Source organism: Hibiscus syriacus, unplaced genomic scaffold, assembly GCF_006381635.1.
Source record: "Hibiscus syriacus cultivar Baekdansim isolate YM2019G1 unplaced genomic scaffold, ASM638163v2 tig00110221_pilon, whole genome shotgun sequence".
Lineage (NCBI taxonomy): Eukaryota > Viridiplantae > Streptophyta > Magnoliopsida > Malvales > Malvaceae > Hibiscus > Hibiscus syriacus.
The window spans coordinates 586,921-605,069 of NW_024062635.1; positions in this window are offsets into that span (position 1 = coordinate 586,921).

Sequence of the window (18,149 nt, forward strand, 5' to 3'; positions counted from 1 at the left end):
TGGTCGGGTGGGTCGGGTCAACGGTCGGGTCGGGTCGGGTCAACGGTCGGGTCGGGTCAGACCGGTCAAACCGATTCAGACCGGTCAAACCGGTTCGAACCGGTTGAAACCGGTCAAACCGGTCAGAACCGGTTGAAAACCGGTTTCCAGCAGCCACTAGCCCTGCGGCGGTGCGTGTGGCGCGTGAGGCGTCCTCCGGGGCCCTAAAAATCCCGGAAAAATTTCTAAAAATTATTTTGAGCGATTTCGAGATACTTACAACGATCGGTTCAAATTTTTGAACGGCGGAGAGCTCGATTTCAAATCGGCTGAATCTTTGACTGCGCCACCTCCTCACGCGCCGCCGTCTACGGCGGACAAGGTTGACACCGGTGAACTCGGAACGGCACAAGGAACACGATGGTGCGGGAGGTGTCGTAAACGGAGCAACGATCAGCGGTGAATTTAAGATTTCCTCGGCGATAGAGCTAACAAAACCGTCGCTACTTTGACTGGAAATTCCCGACGTTTGGCCGCGTTTCGCTTCAATTAATTTGAAGGGTTTGTTCCTCGCTCGATGATGAACACAACGGTGGTTTTAAAACGATGATCGGAATTTGGACGGCGTCGGAATCGGAGTTGGAAACTGCGTATGGGAAAGGAAAATTGGGAGCATTTTGGTTCTGAAAATCAGAACCAAATGTACGCTTATAATCAAAGCTGCCGACAGTTTTAGGGTAAATTCAAGGCTTGGTCCTTGGATTTCCTTCAGTTCTAAAATGGCCTATAAACTCTCATAAATTTTGATTTAGTCACCAACAATTTACCAATTTTCACAATTAACCTCCAATTTCAATTAAATATTATTTTGTAAATATTCGGGTTGTTACAATTCTCCCCCCCTACAAGAAATTTCGTCCTCAAATTTACCTTATGAGAATAGTTGAGGAAACTGAGCCTCCATTGACTCCAATGTCTCCCAAGTAGCTTCTGAGGGGCCTCGATTACTCCACTGAACTTTGACCATTGGAATTCGTCTATTCCGAAGAACTCGTTCATCTCTCTCCAAGATCTGAATGGGCTCCTCTTCATATAACAAATCAGGTCTCAACTCTACTTCTTCAACCTGAATAATGTGACCTGGATCTGGATGGTATCTCCTCAACATTGATACATGAAAGACATCATGAATACGACTTAGCTCAGAAGGCAACTCAAGCTGATATGCAACAGGTCCTACCCTCTTCAAGATACGAAATGGTCCAATAAATCTTGGACTCAATTTACCCTTACGCCCGAATCTCAATACTTTCTTCCAGGGTGAAACTTTCAAAAAGACCCGATCTCCCACTTCAAACTGTATATCCTTCCTTCTTTGATCTGCATAAGATTTCTGCCTATCAAATGCCTCTTTCAGACGGTCATGGATTAATCTGACTGTGTCCTCCGTCTCTCGCACTAACTCAGGTCCCAACGTTTTCCTATCACGCAACTCAGTCCAACAGATCAGAGTGCGACATTTACGCCCATAGAGCGCTTCATAGGGTGCCATACGAATGCTGGTCTGATAACTGTTATTGTAAGCAAATTCAGCCAACGGCAAAAAGTTCTCCCAACTACCATGAAAATCGATTACGCAACCCCGCAACATATCCTCCAGAATCTGAATTACTCTCTCAGATTGACCATCAGTTTGTGGATGAAAGGATGTACTATAATCCAATCTTGTTCCCAAAGCTGTATGTAACGCCTTCCAAAATCTCGAAGTAAATCTTGGATCTCGATCAGAAATAATAGACAATGGAACACCATGCAATCTGACAATCTCTGAAATATACAATCTTGCCAGCTTATCCAAAGTATAATTTACTCGCACAGGAATGAAATGAGATGACTTTGTAAGTCTGTCAACAATCACCCAAACTGAATCTTTTTTCGAAGGAGTCATAGGCAAGCCAGTAACAAAATCCATAGTAATACGCTCCCATTTCCATTCAGGAATCTTGATAGGCTGTAACAAACCTGATGGATATTGATGTTCTGCCTTAACTTGCTGACAAGTCAAACATCTAGCCACAAAGTCAGATATGTCTTTCTTCATACCAATCCAATAATACCTCTCTCTCAAATTTCGGTACATCTTATCTCCTCCGGGGTGCATAGCATATGGACTACTATGAGCCTCAGTAAGGATAGTCTTCCTCAACTCAGCATCATCAGGCACACAATATCTACCTTTAAAGCATAAAACTTCATCCTGATCAATTGCGTAATCTGAGTTTGTCCCCTGCTCTACTTGCTCAAAGATGGAAAGTAAGGAGCTATCAAGGGGCTGTTTAGCTTTGATATCATCAACCAAGGTCGGCTTAACTTGCAATTCTGCTAACAAAGTGCCATCGTCATATAAATTCATCTTGGCCATTAAAGACCTCAACTCCGATACCGTCTTTTGACTCAAAGCATCTGCTACAATGTTAGCTTTACCAGGGTGGTAATCAATCACGCAATCATAATCCTTTAGAAGCTCTAACCAGCGACGCTGTCTCAAATTAAGTTCCTTCTGGGTCAGAAGATACTTTAAGCTCTTATGATCTTTGAAAATGTAACACTTCTCTCCATAAAGATAGTGTCTCCAAATCTTCAAGGCAAAAATTACTGCTGCCAACTCTAAATCATGAGTAGGATAGTTACTCTCATGCGGCCGCAGCTGACGGGATGCATAAGCCACCACCTTACTTTCCTGCATTAAAACACAACCAAGTCCTGAATGTGAAGCATCACTATACACTGTAAAATCCTTCCCGGACTCTGGTTGAATCAACACCGGTGCTTGAGTCAAAACCGCCTTTAATTTCTCAAAGCTCTCCTGTTGTGCCTCGCCCCAGTCAAACATCACATTCTTCCTTAACAACTTTGTCAAAGGAGAAGCAATGATCGAGAAGCCCTCAACAAAACGTCGATAATAACCAGCCAAGCCCAAGAAACTGCGGATTTCAGATACGTTATTAGGTCGTTTCCAATTCATAATAGCCTCTATCTTGCTGGGATCCACCTGAACACCTCGCGCAGAAATAATATGCCCCAGAAATGACACTTCTTGAAGCCAAAATTCACACTTGCTTAGTTTGGCATATAGACGATGCTCTCTCAAAGTCCGCAGAACGATCTTCAAATGCTCGTCATGCTCTGCCTCAGTACGAGAATAGATCAGAATATCGTCAATGAAGACCACCACAAATTGATCCAAATATGGTCGGAACACCCAATTCATCAAATCCATAAAAGCTGCAGGAGCGTTCGTCAAACCAAAAGGCATCACTAAAAATTCATAATGACCATATCTAGTGTGAATGGCTATTTTTGCAACATCAGATCCTTTAACTTTCAATTGATAATACCCCGAACGAAGATCAATCTTAGAGAATACAGTAGCTCCTCGCAATTGATCAAATAAGTCATCAATCCTGGGTAATGGGTATTTATTCTTGACCGTCATCTTGTTCAATTTCTGATAGTCAATACATAATCTTAGCGACCCATCCTTCTTTTTCACGAATAGAACTGGAGCTCCCCATGGTGAAGTACTATGTCGGATAAATCCTCGATCGAATAATTCTTGCAATTGGACTTTCAACTCCTTAAGTTCCTTTGGAGCCATACGATAAGGTGCCATAGAAATATGTGAAGATCCCGGATAAGTCTCAATCTCGAACTCTACCTCTCTATCAGGAGGTAACCCAGGCAACTCCTCCGGAAAAACATCAGGAAACTCGCTAACTGTACGAATCTCGTCGATCGTGGACAATGCACCTTTGGTGTTCAAAATACAAGCAATGAAGGTCTCATATCCCTTCCGGATCATATGATCAATTTCCATCGCTGAAACTATATTGGAAAGATAACCACGCCGTTCACCAATTAACACAACAGTCCGACCATCTGAAGTCTTCAGAGTAGCCCGCTTGTATTCGCAATCCAGCTTTACCTTATGTTTATTCAACCAATCCATTCCAAAATTAGATCGAACTCCCCTAAAGGAAGTTCCATAAGATCAGCGAGAAAAATTTCTCCCTGAACCTCGAGAGGACAACGCCGAAATACTTTATTCACTAATACCGCTTGTCCTACTGGACTTGTAACTGTAACAGTATTTTCAGTGTTCTCGATCGGAATCTGAAGGTTTTGAGATACTGAGCTCGATACATAGGAGTGAGTGGAGCCATTGTCCAATAATGCAAAGTATGGGGTAGAATTAATAGTAAATGTACCTGCAATAACCTCAGGCTCATCTCTGTCATCACGACGTCTAGTTGCATAAACTAAAGCTGGCTGTCTAGCCTCAGAAGCTGTTGGCCCTCTATTTTGCTGAGGTGGGCTCTACTATCTGTCCTGGACGCTGATCCTCGAGTCTTTTCTTGACTACGATCTCTAATTGGGGTCTGTATTGTAGTCTGCGAACGCACAGGAGTTTGGGTAGTGGTCTGCTCAAACGAAACTAACTGAGGACAATCCCTCCGATAATGACCACTAGATCCACACTGATAGCAAAGACCCATCTTCTTACGACACTCTCCTGAGTGCTGTTTACCACAATACTCACAAAGGGGCCCATTATAATACGACGAGGAACCGCCTCGACTGACAGCTAAAAGTGAGGATGCTGCAGGCCTGAAACGTGTATTGCTTCTCTGAGGGGCTGAAGTACGAGTCCTCTTTCCGGACTGTGCTGATGACTTCATCGGGCCTGAAAATTTCTTAGATCGATCTTGATCAACACGCTCTCTACCAGAAGCTAAAACCTCCACCTCTTCCGCATCTTTGGCTCTGCCCACCAGCACATCAAATATCTCATCCTGATGGGTTACAACTTGCCTACGCAGCTCGTATCTGAGTCCAAGGGTAAATTTACGACATCGATCACTCTCCGTAGGTACCATACTGAATCCATACTTCAGCAACTTCAGGAACTCGATCTCATATTCAGAAACAGTCATGTCTCCCTGAACCAGATCTTGAAACTGTTGTCGTCTCTGAGCTAAGTAGCGCTCTCCCAGAAAACGGCTCCGAAAGCGATCCTTAAAGAAATTCCAGGTCAAACGATCGGTAGGAACACTACTGGTCACTGACTCCCACCAAGTGTAGGCATTGCCATCTAACATCGCCACAGCACCCTGATATCTCTTAGTTGAGTCCAAACCCAACTGATCCATGCGTCTCTCTGTATCCTGGAGCCAATCTTCAGCTTCAGTAGGAGCTCCACCTATTTGTCCCCCAAAAGTTCTAACTCCATTGGCAATCAAAGTCTGCGAAATAGGAACCTCAGCTACAACACCAGTAGCTCTGACTGCTCCCTGTATTAACTGCAGAAATTGTCTACCAAAATTCTCATCCAAAGCAACTCTGGTAGACTCTGACTCAATATCGGTCGCTCCTATTATCGGTGTAGTCATGCCAATACCAGCGGCAGGAGGCAGATCTGTTGGGGTCGTAGGAGCATGATCACCTATCGGAGGTGGGGGATCTACCCGTATCTCATCGATCGGATCTGCGAATCTAGCCACTCGACCTCGTTCACGGCTAGTTCGACGACCACGTCTAGCACTCATTTTGATGGATCTCAAGTTTACTACAGAAGATAAACTTAGGGTTAGATAAGCACTTGGAGTCTCAAACATAGTTAAAATCTTAATAACTTTGTGACATGGCCTTAGTAACTCGTTTTGTAAATATTTCAAAACCGTATTTTCAATGTGGACTCATACACAGTCCGAGGGTTAAAAACCAAAAGCTCTGATACCAATAAATGTAACCCCCTAGACCCGGCCTATGCGTTTTGACTAAGTCTAGTGGATCACATTATGATTATTAAATACATTTTTCGAAACCGTTATTTCATCAATATAAAATCACATTATAAATAACCTGAAATTATAAACAAATTATACTATCAAAATCCAACTCGTAAATATAGTACCAATAAATAATAATGTAATTTAAAACATGTCTTCAAATTCAATATCACAATAAACCGAGCAGTATTAGCAAAAGAGTTATCATTATAAAATCTGATATTTTAAAATAAGGTCCATGTCACCAAAATAAAGTCAACTTGCCAGATATAAACATTACAATCTGATTTACTTCAAGAGATATGTTGATCCTCCAAGTGCTCGAACCAAGGTATCTAACCAACAGTATCTGAAATGGGAAAACATTTTCAAAAGGTGAGCTAGGCTCAGTGTGTCCCAACATTTCCATAAAATCACAATAGGTACAAATCATAGTCCAGTAATCTCACAAATTCGTAAAAGAGTTTAACTTTTGAAAATCATAGTTTAAACCCTTTTCCGGTACACCATCAGTAGTTCCCAAAATTATTTTCCATATAGCTTACTTTATGCACATAGCAAAAAGAAAGCGACTTAAGGATAGGCTCTGAAGCTTGTATCCTTAAGCCCAAGTCAATAAGTCCATATAGCTTACCCTAAGCACACAGCAAAGGAAAGCCGACCTAATGAAACATCTTGGGGCCCTCAAGAGTCACATTAGGCCCAGTTAGCTTGATCAGAGCTATTCCATCGTAATTCAATTCCAAAATTCAATTGCACCGTGACACAAATTCCATAAATCCAAAAACATGGTAATCATATACCAGTTCAAAACAAAAATTAGATAGCAGCCATATTCCATGAATTGTCACATTAAATTGGTGCATCAATAAAACAATAACCAATGAATTCGGTGTTCCACATATTAAAACCAATAAAACAGTTCAGTAATAAGTAGGGAACACACCTCGACAATAGATTCAAATAACAAATCTACTGATTGCTGGTTTCACCACGCTCTGCTATAGTTTTCGAACGGGTGAATACTGGTACACGTGGTTTAACTGATCTAGAAGAGCTGGGTCGAGCTGTCGAACGATCCGGAGAGTCTCTTGTACCTTCAAACAATAATATTTATCAGTCCCAAATCCTATTTAATTATTCAAAGCTAAACTTCTTAAGTATATAAGTATTTTTCGGGTTTGACTATCAATTTGAGGTATTTCGAGTCTGAATTTGGCCAAACGGATTGCGGAATCGGAATCAGGGCGTCGAAAAACATAAAGTATGACTTTTCGAAAATTCAAATTCTTGGTCAAAGTCAAAGTCAACCACTTTGACCGTAGATTTGGAGACCTTCGGATTCGAATTTGACAAAACGAACCACGGAAACGGATTCGGCACGTCGAAAACTATCAGGATAGGTATACTCAGAAAAGATTAACGGTCGTTTAATGCTCGGTCAAAGCCATTTTAAGTTTTGGTCAAAGAAAGTCAACGGTCAACGGTCGGGTCGGGTCGGGTCAACGGTCGGGTCGGGTCGGGTCAACGGTCGGGTCGGGTCAGACCGGTCAAACCGATTCAGACCGGTCAAACCGGTTCGAACCGGTTAAACCGGTTTCCAGCAGCCACTCGCCCTGCGGCGGCGCGTGAGGCGTCCTCCGGGGCCCTAAAAATCCCGGAAAAATTTCTAAAAATTATTTTGAGCGATTTCGAGATACTTACAACGATCGGTTCAAATTTTTGAACGGCGGAGAGCTCGATTTGAAATCGGCCGAATCTTTGACTGCACCACCTCCTCACGCGTCGCCGTCTACGGCGGACAAGGTTGACACCGGTGAACTCGGAACGGCACAAGGAACACGATGGTGTGGGAGGTGTCGTAAACAGAGCAACGATCAGCGGTGAATTTAAGATTTCCTCGGCGATAGAGCTAACAAAACCGTCGCTACTTTGACTGGAAATTCCCGACGTTTGGCTGCATTTCGCTTCAATTAATTTGAAGGGTTTGTTCCTCGCTCGATGATGAACACAACGGTGGTTTTAAAACGATGATCGGAATTTGGACGGCGTCGGAATCGGAGTTGGAAACTGCGTATGGGAAAGGAAAATTGGGAGCATTTTGGTTCTGAAAATCAGAACCAAATGTACGCTTATAATCAAAGCTGCCGACAGTTTTAGGGTAAATTCAAGGCTTGGTCCTTGGATTTCCTTCACTTCTAAAATGGCCTATAAACTCTCATAAATTTTGATTTAGTCACCAACAATTTACCAATTTTCACAATTAACCTCCAATTTCAATTAAATATTATTTTATAAATATTCGGGTTGTTACAATAGCTCCACAGACTAACAGATAAAATAGACTAATAAACCATTGCATAACGTTCTAGATGAGAGAACGAGTGAGATACAGCTAGTGAGGGGATGGCCTTACATTCGTATGTCGAGCTATGCTTGTGTGTGGCGAGGATACCTCAGTTTCCCCAGAGGGGCATTTTCAGTGGTATGTAGCTAAGCTACCTCAGTTTCCCTTGTGAGGCATTGCCAGTGTTTTGTGCCCTTGGGCCCTCACATATCCATGTGTATTTGTATTAGCACAGTACAACAAATACTCTTAAATCTTGGCTTGACGGTTGTGTTATATCGATCCAATGTTTTAGTTGAGCAGGAATTATACCGATGCTATGTAATTATCGGGTTCCCCTTGTAATACCCGCTTTTTGTCCGGTCAATTTTTTTCCAAAGCCGAAACATTTTTATTAAAGTTGATTTTTAAGTCCAATACATCAGTCAACTTAGAACCATTTTTTGGACAAGATTCAAACATTTTTAATGAAGTCTTTTCTTGAAACTGAACCGTCTTTCAATTAGCTTTTCAACACATTTTGAAACGCATCAATCGAACATCAGAAACTCAAGATATGCTTATTTTAGCAAAGACATCGTGTGCAGAAAATAGGATATGGGCCTAATACGGGGATTTTAATTTATTACTAATTTTCAATTATTTTGTTGAATATTTGTAATATTAAATTCAGTTTTCTACTTTTCATAGTTTATTTAGGGTAATTTATGATCATTTTATTATTTTAGAATTACTTTTCTTTTATTAACATATCTAGCATTAATGAAAAGATGTTAGCCTTTTTTCCTTTAGGGTTTTTTTGGGAGCCTATAAATAGACCCTCTTATTTTGTAATTAGGGGAAGAAAAGAAGAAAAAAAGAGAAAGGAGAAGGAAGAAGGAAGAAGAGAAAAGAATCATCCATTGTAATTTGAAGAGCAAGAGCAATAAAAGTGAGTTTTTTTTCATTGTTATTTTTTTTATTGTCTTTATTGTTTCGATCGACTTCGTTATTTTTTCCTTAAAAAAACTATTTCGGATGAGAGAAAACTGATGAACAAAGAAAATACTCCTAAATAGAATTTTGTAAATCTAACATTCCTTGATGTTTCTCCGTGAAAACCGATGATTTTCTTTTTATATATATTTTTTATTATTTTTTTATTTATTGTTTCGACATTGATTTTGTTTGAAAATTCCATCGAATGAGAGAACCAATGAATAAGATAAATGCTTTTAATTAGTTTTTCATAAATCAAGTCTTCCTTGAGGTTTCTCAATGAAATTGGTGGTGGATTTTGAATTAAAAGTTTATTATTTATTTATTTATCTTGATTTAATTTCACATTTTTTTATTTAAATGACCAAATGACACAATTTAAATCCCTATTAAATCCATATATTTTATTGAATATTTTTAATATTAAATTCAGTTTTCTACTTTTCATAGTTTATTTAGGGTAATTTATGATCATTTTATTATTTTAGAATTACTTTTCTTTTAATTAACATATCTAGCATTAATGAAAATATGTTAGCCTTTTTTATTTTACGGTTTTTTGGGAGCCTATAAATAGACTCTCTTATTTTGTAATTAGGGGGAGAAAAGAAAAAAAAGAGAAAGGAGGAGGAAGGGGAGAAAAGAATCATCCATTGTAATTTGAAGAGCAAGAGCAATAAAAGTGAGTTTTTTTCATTGTTATATTTTTTATTATTGTCTTTATTGTTTCGATCGACTTTGTTCTTTTTTCCTTAAAAAAACTATTTCGGATGAGAGAAAATTGATGAACAAAGAAAATACTCCTAAATAATTTTCGTAAATCTAACATTCCTTGATGTTTCTCCATGAAAACCGATGATTTTCTTTTTATATATATATTTTTATTATTATTTGTATTTTTTATTTCGACATTGATTTTGTTTGAAAATTCCATCGAATGAGAGAACCAATGAATAAGAAAAAGGCCTTTAATTAGATTTTCATAAATCAATCATTCCTTGAGGTTTCTCAATGAAATTGGTGGTGGATTTTGAATTAAAAGTTTATTATTTATTTATTTATCTTGATTTAATTTCAATTTTTATTTAAATGATTGAATAACACAATTTAAATCCCTATTAAATCCATATATTTTATACAGGTAGGAAATAATTACAATTGTTATTCTTATTATTTAATTTTTAAAATTTATTTTATTCCCTATTATGTATTTTCATTCTTAATTTATTAGCTTTTTAAAAAAAATCATATATAATTTTTTAAAAAAAATTTATTCTCATTAATTTCTCTTTATTATTATTATTTTTATGACAAGTTATTTTCTTACTAAATTTAATTCAACACTTTCATTTAATTTGATTTTTTACCATGTATTTTCTTAAATGTTTTCCTTTTTACTTTTAATTCACTTAATGCAACTACTTAACCTTTTCTTTTTGACTTTTTTATTTACTTTTAAATTTTTTGATATTCTTTCTTTTTATTTACTATAAAAATAATTCTTTTTTATTTTAAATTAATTTAATTTTGTTCATTTACTTTTCAAATCATTGTATTTATTTTTATTGTTTATATTAATTGTATGTGCCTTTTAAGTTTTGTACATTAATATTGATTCCATTTTTTTATGTTTGTTTATTTTATGTTGGTATTCGTGACACTTTTATTCGTGTTTGCAATTCAACCCAAATTTTCTTATTTTTATTTTTTCTTAAACCCTAATTTAGTTTGTTTCATCATACCAAATCTCAAAGGTAAATAATTTGGATCCTTTAAATTTTGGCTCTAACTTTAATTTTCACTATTAAGACAACTTGTATTTGTGATGGTACTGAGAGGGCAATGTGGGGGTGCTCATCCTTCCCCACATGTAATCGAGTCCTGAACCCTTCCAAGTGAATCTCTGGTGAGATGTAGATCCAACTAAAGGTAAAATTTAGGTATCCGACCTTACCTAATCGAAAAATATTGGTGGCGACTCCAAGAAGGTAAAATTCACTTTAAGTCGAAATGTGATCTTACGACCACTCGAAGTACCGTTGCGACAGCTTGGCGACTACACTGGGGACATGAAAAGAGTCAAGCCATAATCGATTATTTGTTATCTTTTTAAGAGAAAATTGTAAGTTTGAGCCTTTATTTAATTTTTATATCATTTTTATTTACATTTGATTATTTTAATTTTTTTGAATAAATAGTTGGACTAATCGTTTTTTAATGGAAATACTACTCATCTCAAGCTCTATATTCGACCTCCAAACCATTTTTTAAGTAGAGGTGAAAGCGACACCTTCGTGAGGATTTATTCTCCGTATAGTCCTAGTAAATAACTTTTGGGGTTCAATACCTTATGTCTTCGTGTGAATTTATTCTCCGTACAGACATAAGAAAATGTATCATCTCGAGTTTAACTCGGTCCACAGGAGCATGTGATGGGCTTAGGATAGAGGGTCTGGTAGGCCCAAGGGGGCACCAGCAAGGAGAACTCGGTTCCCTTTAGAACCAAACTGGGTTGCTGCAACGAATTAGAGCCCACCCCAAAGCTATATTCAAAACGTAGGATGTTTGATTTACTTTCTTGCTTTATATTTACTGTTCAAAGCATGCGAACTAGAAATATATGTGTTTAGGATTTGTTATATAAAATAAGCGTGCGGGATAAAAATCTTGTTCGGGTACGAACAAAAGCATATGGGGTAGACAATATGTGGGGTAGGAATTTTTATTATTATTTTAATTATTATGATTTCTATCTTACTAACTTGTTTCCTTTCTTTTCTACTTTTTTATTATTTGTGTAATTTAAAAGAGGTGTTGATTTGTAAAGTGTTTGTTAATCTCGAATAGTTTTCATTAATGGACAAAAGGGTTGTAACGCAAGAGGTCAAGAATGCAGAGGTATGACTATGGTCAGAAAATTAGACCAGTAAGAAAAAGGAGACAATCTGAAAGATAGCTATGTGTTAGATCTGGCTGGCTACAGCTCAATCAGTCTCAAGTAAAACGACCTTAAGGAATTGTGAAGCATCTGGGACAGTTGGAAAAATGACAAGAAGCATAAGTTTTATTAGCGATATGCGATATCGCATATCTTTTCTATATCAAGGTAGACGAACCCCTGATTCGAGCCCTAGTATAGTTTTACAATCTGGGGCACAACTATTTTACTTCCAATCAAGAAGACATTGTGCTCACAATCGAAGAATACGCCACTCTGTTACACTGTGAGGGAATCATAATAGATCAGGTCTTCATCAAATATATCAAGAGCCTGCCTTTCAAAGATGGATTAGCAAAGATTGCAGGGGTCAATGGAAAATGGGTGACTGATCAAATTTAGCCCAAAGGAAAATGGGAAGGAATTGCTTAGACCCACATCAGGCAACTGATGATGAATCATCCCGATGAGTGGAAGGAGATCGATTTTTTTTTGCACTAGGTATTAATGGCTTGGTTATTTTCCCAAAAAATTTGGGATATATTGAAGCGGTTGTGGTAGAATTGTTTGAACAACTACCTAAGAAGGTGAAACCTGCTCCAATAATCCTAGTTGAGACTATCCGATTGTTAAGCCACTGTATGAGGATGTGAAGAGGTTGTTTTATAGAATGCATACAATTACTACAAGTCTGGATTCATAGCCATTTCTAGAAGACTGACGGGATCTCGTACCATGGTTCAGTACGACATATTCCTCTTTAGAGGAATTCCTCACACAAAAATTGAAAGAAGGCTTTCCAAGAGAAAAGTGGATAAAGGTATTTATGCATCTTCAGGACAATGAGATTATGTGGGAGCCCCTTGGCTAACACGTAGTCACATTTTTTACCGATAAGGAGACTCAAAAGTGGTAATGTTACTTGGTTATCGGGAGGAATTGGCTACACTCCACTTTTAACCCTCCGACAGTATTGGGCACGAAATTTTGTTCCAGTCACACATGAGATATTTGGGTCCGAGTTCGTATACCATGAAGAAAACTACAAGAAGAAAGTCAAAGCCATAGTTGAATCATGGAAAAAAAAATTCAATCTGACGTCGTAGCTGCCAAAGACATGCTTACTCCGGATTATTTAGAATGGAGGAAGTTAAGGAAAAATGATAACATCCCCATACCTGATCATGAAGACACTCAGACCATTGAGGAGCATTTTAAATAAGTTCCATCTAAATTAGTGATAGGAAAAAATGAGTTTGAAGAATAAAAGAAAGAATTGAAGGAAAGATTGAAGAAGCTAAAAGGTTTCAGTGGAAGCTGGATGCAGATGTTCAAAAAGATCAAGCGGATAGGATGGAGAAGGAATAAAATAAAGTTTGCTACGAGATAGAGAATCTGAGAAAGGGGTACCAAGAGCATGTCCAGAAAAATGCTAGTTTGAAATGATCTTTAGAGTATTGGAGAGATGAAACAGGTAACTTAAAAAGGAAGTTTGAAGAGCAATGCGACATGGAAGCACTGAAAGATCAATTAAGGCCTCCCCAAAGATAACTATCGGAAAGTCGACACCAGAACCAGCGACTGAAGACCAAGGTAAATTACCTGGAGAAATCCCTTCGAAAGCAACAAGAGCAGGATAATATAGCTACAAAAAAATGAATTGTTAAACTAGAGGGCATTGTGGACAAGTATGAAAAGTAGGAAAGCAAACTTCATATAGTCCCTTGTGATGGGGGACACCAATGGCGTTTTTGTTGGGAACAAGCTCAGCGAAGGGTGAAAGCAAGGGATGCAATCATTCGGGACTTCTTAGAGAAAGTACAGAAAGCAATCCGTCACCTGTATGGTTTGGCAAGAGAAGCTGGAGTGGTCAAGCAGGGTATTCAGCTGATAACTGATAAAGCAAGAAGACTTATCAACCTATTAGAAGCTGTCTGAGATTTAGAAGATCTAGCTAGGGTGTACCTTTAAATTTTTGTTGAACCCTTTGTAATAAAATTGTTGCCTCAATCAAGGCTATTTACAATAATAGACACCTTTTTTAGATTAATGCCTCAGATTTTTCATGCATTTTGCATTTTTTTACACTTTGCATTAATGTACATTCATTGTTAAAGATAAAATCAACTAATAAATAATGTTTTGTTGAAAAAGAAACAAGTATTGAACCCATCTTGAACGCATATTACTTGACTCAAATCGAAGCAAATGGAAGCTAAACTAGAGGAGATCAAGGAAAATTTTGCCAAAAGGATCTGGAAAATAGAGCGAGCTAGAACCACAAGGACATCATCACGAAAAAACAAAGTAGCCTGGTTGATCAGATTGTGGCTAGGCTGGAATGCTTGAACTTTGTAAACGTCCCTATAGAAGAGGGATCGAAAGAATTGTGGAGTCACTACTACCATCAAAGTTGGTAATCACACCTGAAAACTTTCAAAGGTACTTGAGAGACTCTTCTACCATGAAAGCATAGGCTTCAACAACAAACCTGAAAGACCATCGCATTCCAGGCTTTAACGAAGAGGAGAAGTCTCAAAAAATGGAGGAAACAACATAGTTGGAAGACCGAATGAAAACTATCAAATGTGATAAGGACTCCTATAGAGTTAATGCCGCAATCGAGGAATGGGACATCTTGGGACAAGACAAGAGGAGATCATAACCATTACAATAGAGTTTTGTTGCTTAGGAAATTACGTATTGTTTGAATTTATCTTTTATATGCCTAAACTTTTTTAAAAAAAAGACATTTCTTTAAGTAACAGAGCATTGTTTGAAATTCAGTGAATATCAAGTATAATGAAATGCCCATTTTGAGAGATGAGGTTATAGCCTTTTGACATATGCCGAGATCAAATTTCTTTAAAAAAATAAAATCCATATTTTTTACCTGAAAAAAGAAAAAATGTTTTCTCTCACGTACAAGTATGGAAGTTGACAAGATGGGGCATCTTTGATGCATGACATTGTAAGACCAGTTAGTTTACATGTCTATTAAGGACATTCTGAGATGATATACAATTTTCACAAATGGAATGGTGGAATATACAAATTTGTCTTAGATCAATTGCTTGGGAATTGAGCTCTAAAGATGAAATTTTTGATTTTCACTGACGCTTACACTATAACAGATTCTTCCTGACAAACTTAGAAAATCTTGAAATCGAAGAATTAATGTGATATTAATGAATGATAATTTTAACAATGTTGGGGGCACTCCGCTGAAAGTAGTAGGTTGTTAATCTTCGGAGGTAATGTCTGAAGCAGCTATGGAGGTAATGTCGTGCTTTATGAAGTGAGTTTCATTCGAGTTTGTCAAGTCGAAGATTTTCTGACACTTGAATCCTTTGATTAAGGGTATTCCGCTAAAGTAATGGGCCATGTTAATTGACCTAACTTTATGAATACGAGTACATTTAGATCATGACACTAGTCTCTATGTGTCGAGATGAATCTTCCAACAAAATCTAAAGTGAGGACATTAAGTTTAGCAAAGTACAATTTAAAGAAAGAAGGTAAGGCCTGAGATAAACGTGGATTTGAAATTAAATTTTGATGAAATGTTGACTAAAGTAGTCAAGAAACATATGTTATAGTTAACTACACAAAAACAGTCAGGGGTTTTGTTTTTAGATCGATATTTCTGTGCTATCTCTGTTTAAGAAGTCTACAAAACTAGAATAAATGGAAAATTCATGAGAACTAAAATAGAAATGCTCTCTATAGGGCCTTGCAGTGGAGTGCATCAGTTGCGCTACTTGGTTCACGTCCTATTTGAAAATCATGAGAATCAAAACCAAATCGCATTGCCTTTCCATATCACTTATGGATCTTGACACTTTTCAAAGGGCTATAATTTTTTAAAACAAAATATATGATTCGTTTATTTGATATACAGTTGACGATACTTTGCTTCAATTGATCTGACATCATTTTTATACCAAACCTTTAAAAAAAAGGAGATGTACTAAGAAAATACATATTTTCTCAAAAAAATCGATTAAAGAACCTAAAACGATGTGGAGCATCTCCATAATTCTAATATCTTTTCCTTTCACCACATGTGCGTTCTGATGTGGTTCCTATCAAAAGAGAGCCTGATGATGCGAAGAAGAATGTAGCATTACAACCCATGGCCAGACATGGTACTGGATCAAAAGAACAAAAGATAATTATTCTAACTAATTATTTTAAAGTGAAAGTGGGCAATACAGATGGTTAATTCATCCAACATAGTGTCTCTCTTTACTATGAAGATGGTCATCAAGTAAGGTGCAAGAGACCTACAACAACGAGTTGGCTAGAAAGAGTTTTGCCCGTGATGACGAGAAGTTTGGTCGCTATCAAACCCCTTCCGAATAACAAGAATGAGTTCATTGTTGTACTTGAGGATGCCATATCGAAGAAAAACAATGGGAATGCAAGCTCTAATGGTAATGACAACCCAAATAGGAGTGGTAGGAAGAGAGAGATGCTCAAAGACATTTAGGGTAAGATAAGCTTTGCTGCCAAGATTCCCATGCAAGAAATTCAAAGTACTCTACTAGTACAAGAATCTGAGAACTCACAAGAAGCACTGAAGGTGGTTGATATAATTTTATGGTAGCATGCCTTCTTGTTCGCCAGTTTTTTTCATGACAATCAAAATAATTTTACAGACATTAGAGGAGGTATTCTTGGTTGTAGAGGTTTTCACTCGAAGAGACCTTTCATTGAATATTGATGCATCAACTACAATGATGATCAATCAAAACAAAAGAGAGCCTTACCCCCTCAACTAAACCAAGGCAAAAAAAGAGCATGAAAGGAGTACAAGATCACTGGATTGAGTGAGCAAGTGTACAAAGATCAGATAATCACCATGAAGCCGTCAGCGCTGTGGAAAGATCGACTCCAGGGATGAAATTAATAGACAAAGAATAAGATTATGTCCAAGAAATAAAACAAGAACTAATTTATTTTACATATATCTTAGACATACTTAAGAGCATCAAATTTATCATTTTCTGCATACATAATTTTTGCAGCTTTAGAGTTAAGTTTCAACTTCACAACAAATGATATTCGATTCAAAAGCGTCTTAAAAAATCGATGGCATTTTAACTTAACTCAATAATTAGGAGCTACATCTCAATCAACTCAACCTATAGAAAGATCTACAGGCCTTGGAATCAACTTCAAGTCCACGACGGAGGATGTTAGGTTCAAGAGTGAATTCAGAAGCCAATACGATCTAGCTTAACTCAACTACGAGGAGCTAGTTTCCAATTAAAGTTTTCAAGATAGATTTTAACCCCACGATGGAGGATATCCGACTGACAAAATATCTCACATGAATTTCTCACGAAGAGGAGTCATTCGAAGAACATCTCACATGGTTTTCCCGTGAAGGAGAGTCATCAAATGAGCATCTCACATTATTTAGACCCATGAAGGAGAACCATCTAGAGAATCAAGATTGACTTTCTAGTGAAGGAGAGTCCTCCAAAGAATCAAGTCGACTTAAACCGTGAGGGGGTCATCTCTTTTGGCTTTCCCGTGAAGGTAAGTCATCTAAAATCGACTACATTTTGGCTTAACTCATTGGTATTGAGCCATCTTCTAGTCATATCTTCTAAAATCAGATTTTAACTCTGCGACGGAGGATATCGACTTCAAGAATAGTAATCTACAACTTTGACTCACGATTTCAACTTCATAATGAAGGATATCATACCAAGGACACTTGAGATCAACTCAACTTCATGACGAATGAGTCATCTGTAACCTAGCTCAACTCAACAACGAGGAGCTATTTTTCAACCAAAGTCTTCAAGTCAAATTTCAACTTCACGACGAAGGATATTGGACTAGAATAAGACCCAAAATCAATTATGATTTAGCTTAACTCAACAACAATGAGATACTTTCTATTTCAAATTTCGAGCTTGATTTCAACTTCATGACAAAGGATATCATGCTCAAATCACCCAAGATCAACTCAACTTCACAACCAAAGAGTCGGCCACGATTTTAAATTCATGATGAAAGATATCTTGCTTAGGGAGCTATTTTC